Raw genomic sequence first — 6192 nt, 5'->3', positions numbered from 1 at the left:
GTGAAGTTTTGGGAAAGGTTATGAGAGATATGATTTATGATCACCGAAGCAGAAAGAAGTTGATTCGCTACAGTCAACACGATTTTGCGAATATCAGGTTGTGGCTCACAAACTTTACTGAGCTTTTTGAAAAGGTCAAAAAACAAGTGGATGAGAGTAAAGTGGTTAACATCATGGATATGATTTTCACGAATGCACGGTCGGCTGTTGCAGAAAATACACAGACATGGGATTGAGGGTGATTTTGCGGTTTAGATCAGTAATTGGCTCGCTGAAAGAACACAGAGTGTGGTAGTTAATGGAAAATATTCATTCTGGGGTTCAGTTATTCATGGTGTACCACAAGGTTCCTGTTAGGGTCCACTGCTATTTGTCACCTTTATAAATAACGTGGGTTCGAGCATGGGATAATGGATGAGCAAATTCGCAGAACACACTAAGTCGATGGAGTTGTCAACAGTGCCGAAGTCTGCTGCAGGTTACAGACGGACATGAATAATCTGCAGATCGGGGCTCAGGGGTGGCATATGGAGGTTATTGTGGAAAAGTGTGATGTGATTTACTTTGGAATGAACAACAAGAATAAAATGTTCTGGGCTAATTGTAATATTCTTGGAAGTTTAGATGAGCAGAGCGATCTCGGCGTCTACGTATATAAAACTCTGAAAGTTAACACACACGTTAATGGGTTTGTTTGCAATGAGCACAGTGTGTTCGGTTTTATTGCCAGAGGGATTGAGTTTCAGGGCAAAACGATTCCTTTGCAGCTCCAGAAATTTGTCTGGTATGGCCAATCTTGTCGAGTTCTGGTCGCCACATTATAGGACGGATGTGAAAGCATTGGAAAGGTTGTACACGAGATTTCCTCGGATGTTGCCTTCATTGAAGGGAAGGTCTTACAGGAAAGGCTGAGGGACTTGAGGCTGTTTTTGATAGAGATAAGAAGGTTGAGAAGTGAATTAATAGAGACATAAAAGATTATCAGAGTTTGCCTTAAGGTGGACAGCGAAGGCGTTTTCTTCAAATGGTGATGGTTGGCACAAGGGCACATCGATGTAAGTTGAGGGTGATAGATGCCGAGGTAGCTGCCTTTCTCAGAGAGTAGTAAGAGTGCAGAACGCCTTTTCTTCAACAGTCATAGACTCACCAACCTTCAAGGCAATTAAATGATCATTTGTTAAACTTCCGGTTTTTCATGTAAAAATGCTGGTCAGATGGAATTCAGATTGGTCTTACAGGTCGGTGCAAAATTAGTGCCAAATGCACTTTATTGCAATGTAATATTCCGGGTTTAAACTGTTCTTCAGCTTGAAGTTGCAATCATCTCTGGTCAGTATAAGTAAAACAAAGACCTGGCGAGAATCCAATGCACAACTTTGGCAGTTCATGTGCTGCCATTCTGTCATGCAAGTACAGCAAGCTAACTAATTGCACCACTGCATCTGCAGTCTAATGGTGGCGAACGTCTCCTGATCTTACCACTGGGCCCCTCAACCGAATTACTTTTTTTCTGTGTATCTGAAATGAAACGCAGTGCAGAGGTGGTTATACTGATAATGGATCATAGATTGTGAAGCATCAGCTTCAGGAAAATGGTATAGATAAATGTGGTGAAAATCGGTTTTATTGAATACTGCATACATTTACCATGGCTTCCTGCGTTGGTCACAGGCAATGTTTTCCTTCTATAGGCTTCAATTCGTCAGAAAATTCGATTCACTGATATTTCACCAACTTCGTTTGGCATGTTCATCTGAGACATCGACCCACACTGCATACAACATCAACAATGTTCAGCATACTATGTGCACGAGAATGTGGCATGGTTTTTATGCACAGTGAGGATTGAATAATGTTCTGCAAGGGCAAATTAAATTCAGTTTAATTCGTAAAGTCGCAAGAATCCAGAGTAAGATTCAAAATGTCAGAAATTCACGTTCATTACCTTGGCCAGAATTCCAGCCCAGCAAAGGGGAAATCTGCCCCTGAATCCCCAGAATCCAATTGTTTGCTCCATGTGTCCACTTGGAAACCTATGTGAAGGAACATTAAGCCTGAAGGAGAACTTGTGAGAATCCTCCGCTGTCTGATCTAAAGCTGAAACAAGAGCTGTCGATTCCAGCCGGGAGGGAAGCAAAGTGGAGATGAGACCAAAATATTATTTGGCGTTTACTTCATATTGTCCTCAATGTGATTATTTAAAAATCTTGGCCAGAAATGGCACAGACACAAAGGAGCAGAAGGAGGCCATTCTTAACACCGATCCTGTCCTGCCACGTAATTTGATATCATCATGGCTCACACAACAATTGTATGTCTTTTTCCAGCCCATCCACAACGTTGTACTGGCTAACAGGCATTTATCGATCTCTACCATAAATAGACATCGATAATGTACATCTGTGGGAGGAAAGTGTTCCGTTTCGAGACAGTTCGGTTTATGCACGAATATTACCGGTTTTGCAGATGAGCAGCCGAGTCTGGTCTGACCACTTTGCAAAACATAAATTAAAACACGACCGTGATGGGATTCGAACCCACAACCTTTGAATCGCAATCTGAATAGAGATGTAGAAGTCCAACGCGCTTTCCATTGCGCCACAGAGCCGCGCCTTATGTTGCCGTTAAGCCCACAAGTTTGCCTTTGATGCATTGCATTCAGGACACCAATCTCGCGCCTGTCTGTCCTCGTCACACTTTCTGGTACCTGGTCCTTATCCACTAGTGCTCTGGCTCATCAAGTGTTCAGCTACAGACTGCTGAAACGTTCTCATGACACTTACCTTTACCACATGTTCAGATAATAATTTCCAGATAATCAATACTCTACAGGTGAAAGTATTATTCCCAAATCTCCTCCTTGTCTCCTGTCTTTCATTTATGTTACTCTGTTCCTTCCCAATACAGGCTTATCCCTGTCACACATATCTATCCTCTTCATAAAATGAGCACGTTAATCGGATTCTTATTCAGCCTTCTCTGCGCTTAGAGTTACATCCCCAACCTAGCTCGCGTACCTTCACAATGGGAGTGGTCAAATCCTTGCCATTCTTTTCATCTCCTGTGAAATTCTCCTCCTGCATTCAGACGCTTCCAGTATCTGGCGATTACAAGAGAAAAACAAAGTACTCAGAAGAAAAACCAAAAGATCCGAACAAAATCAGCAGCTCTTGTCTATCTCTGCTAAGGAAGGAAAGTTAACGCTTCGAGTCCAATGATCCGTCTTCATAACTAATGGGAAGGGAGGGTGGGTGAAGTATGTGTAAGACGGCAGACGGTTTCTAAAATTATTGAACTTGATGTTGGGTCCAAAAGTTTTCATGGTCTGTCGGTAGAAAATTAGTTGCGTATCTTACAGCTTATGTTGTGTCTTGAAGGAGCACTGCAGCAGACCAGAGACTGAAATGATGGCCTGGGAACACAGTGTCTAGATTTGAGTGGTGCTGGAAAAGCACAACAGTTCAGGCAGCACCCGAGGAGCAGTGAAATCGTCGTTTCGGCAAACAGCCTTTCATCAGGAATATAAGCAGAGAGCCTGAAGGGTGGGAACATAGTGTAATGTTGAAGTTACAGGAACTGGAACATCGGGATGGTATTTGTTGATTCTGGACAGAACGTAAGTGATCTCAGCTTTGTCACCGACTTAATGTTCCTCTCTCCATTGGAGAGAGATCACATTCTGAGCAGGAAATACAGTTGCCTCGATTAGCTGAAGTGCAGAGAAATCTCTGGACCATGCGACCGGGAGCTTCCAGAGTGAGGGGAAATATCTGAAACCAGCAGGAAACGTAACTGACAACAACAAACGTCACAATGCAGTACAGGCACTTCGGCCCTCGTTGTTACTGCAACCTGTAAAATAATTTAATGCCCATTGTAATGGTAAATTAACATTTATTTTAAATCCAATAAAAGCACAGGGAAACAAATAAGTAATTATTTGACTTTGCAGAGGCATGTGTTGCAGACAGACAAAAAAAAAATGTAAAGTTAAACCGAAATAATAGCAGACATACAAGGCCAGTAAACTACCATACCAGGGACAAACAGTCAAGGAATGAGAAAAAAAATCCTTTTGATGTGGAAGACACCTTTCCTCACGTACCATTGGCGAAGGCATCCAGCGAGAGGTGGCAGGATTTGAGACGATGCATACTGCAGGCACAAAAAAACGAAAGATTGTGTTTTCAGCGACGACGTGAGTACCTGATTCAATACACACATAAGGACAGATATGAAGAAACTAAATTGGCTAACTCAGGCAGATAGAGCAGTCCAGGTAACCCCCGCCAAAAGGGTAGCCTGGCGATTAGTTATGGTAGATGTTTCGGACCCAAGATTAAGAAGGGTCACTACTGAGTGCAGGGCAAAAGGCAAACGTGATGTGGGGTTCATAGGAAGCTGTGAACCCATAAGGATAGCCCGGAAATCTGAGTATCGCCCATGCAGAGCACGAGACCCGTTAAAACACGAGACTGCCAAAGGATACTACTTTGCATCCCTCCTGAAAGCTTGAGTGATAATCCCCTGTGGATAATCACCGATGAGAGCCCCCATTTTTCTGGTCAAAAAGGCAAACATTCCAGGTGAATCGGGGAAACGGAGCTTTGTTCAAGACCAGCAGGTAGTCAATTATGCTGTTGTTCCGCCCGCCCCAAATGTTCCTAATCCTTGTACTATTTCAGTTCGAATTCCACCTGACAGTAAATGGTTTTCTGCCACGGAATTATCAAATATCTTCTTTAGTGTACCGGTACACCCAGAAAGTCAATTCTGGTTCACTTTTCCACTCAACGGAAAATCATATACACTCAAGCGACTTTGTCAAGGTGACTGTAAGTCCCCCATCATAATTAATGAGGCTCGATGCTGGAGTCGGGAGATTTGTGTTTTAACCACGGGGTCAGCGCTTCTGTAGTATGTAGACGAATGATTAATAGCAGCACCAACAGAGGAACAATGTGAGAAAGATACGCTTGTGTCGCTCTGCCATCTCGCCGTGAATGGGCACAAATCTTGTGTCGCAAATCTACAATTTGTGCAACAACAGGTGAAGTTCTTTGGTCATTTCTTGTCTGAATCAGGGAAGTGCATTGGTCAAGACAAAGTTCAAGCAATTTGCAAATTCCAAAGCCTCACACGAAGTAACAAGTGCTATTCTTTTTGGTCTTGCACTCCTACTGTCGATTTTTTATCCCACATTACACAACCCTTGAGGCGCCTCTAAATGAAATTTCCAATGGCTTAGAGTTTCAGAACCAGAGATCGTTGCAGCTGAACATGCGCTCCAAAATCACACCTACACTGGGGGTCAGAATCAAAACAAGCCTTTTGTACAAACGGTAGATGCATGACATCTGATCGGATGCAGGAGAATGTGGGAAAATTGAGGCAGGTAGCTTACATTTTGGCTAAACCTAGACCCCGTAGCGGCAGGATTGCCTATATGCCTGCAAGCCGTGTTTGCAGCTTCAAAAGTTTGTTGTAGCGTCCAGGGACACAGTCGGCTTTGGAGAATTAAGCCTCCTGGTCCCACATGGATCCTTACTATTTTTCGAGCAAAACACAGCACACATGTCTGCAGCACGTTGGCTCAGAAACAATACTGTACTATTGGAGATGCCTAACATTACAATAACGAGATGTAACGTCCGTAATGCTGCTAGCCTTCTCGCCACAACAGGAGACAGAGACCCACATGACTGTGTCGCTGTAACTCACCAAGACCAGGCGTGCAGGCTTCACAAACACAGTATCAGGATATTGCGTTTTTTTGTGAATGGGTCCGCATTCAGGGGCAAACGGATAGGCCACAATGGTGTTTGGTATGCTGTAGTAAATAGCCACGAGGTAGTCAAAGCGGAATCACTCACTTGTCATCTGTCAGCTCAAGCAACAAAGCTGATTGCCTTGACTGAGGCATGTCAATTGGCTGAGTGAATGATAGAGAATATTTACACAGACTGCAGGTATGCATTCGGGGTTGTACATAATTGTGGAACTCTGTGGAAACACAGGGGGTTCTTGACCTCCACTGGAAAGCCCAAAATACACCGTGGTCTGACTTCTGACCTCCTGGAAGCGGTCCTACCGCCTAAATCATTCGTTGTCTGTAAATGTGAAGCCCACACGAAAAAGTACGATTCCCTTTCTCAAGGCAATGCGAATGCAAACTCTTCGGGAAGGACAGCA

At 43.6% G+C, this 6192-nt stretch overlaps 1 non-coding gene across 1 annotated transcript; it reads right to left on the bottom strand.

Annotated features, from left to right (window-relative positions):
- Window positions 1–2516: 2516 nt before the first annotated feature.
- trnar-ucu (transfer RNA arginine (anticodon UCU)) lies at window positions 2517–2608 on the bottom strand. The gene is given in 2 exon segments: window positions 2517–2552; window positions 2572–2608. It is a non-coding gene; the product is annotated as a tRNA-Arg (tRNA).
- Window positions 2609–6192: the final 3584 nt, after the last annotated feature.

This window comes from Chiloscyllium plagiosum, unplaced genomic scaffold, assembly GCF_037043375.1.
Source record: "Chiloscyllium plagiosum isolate Xiang-an unplaced genomic scaffold, Cpla_swu_hap1 HiC_scaffold_47, whole genome shotgun sequence".
In the NCBI taxonomy this organism is placed as follows: Eukaryota; Metazoa; Chordata; class Chondrichthyes; order Orectolobiformes; family Hemiscylliidae; genus Chiloscyllium; species Chiloscyllium plagiosum.
This window is presented reverse-complemented; position numbering and strand designations above follow the sequence as displayed.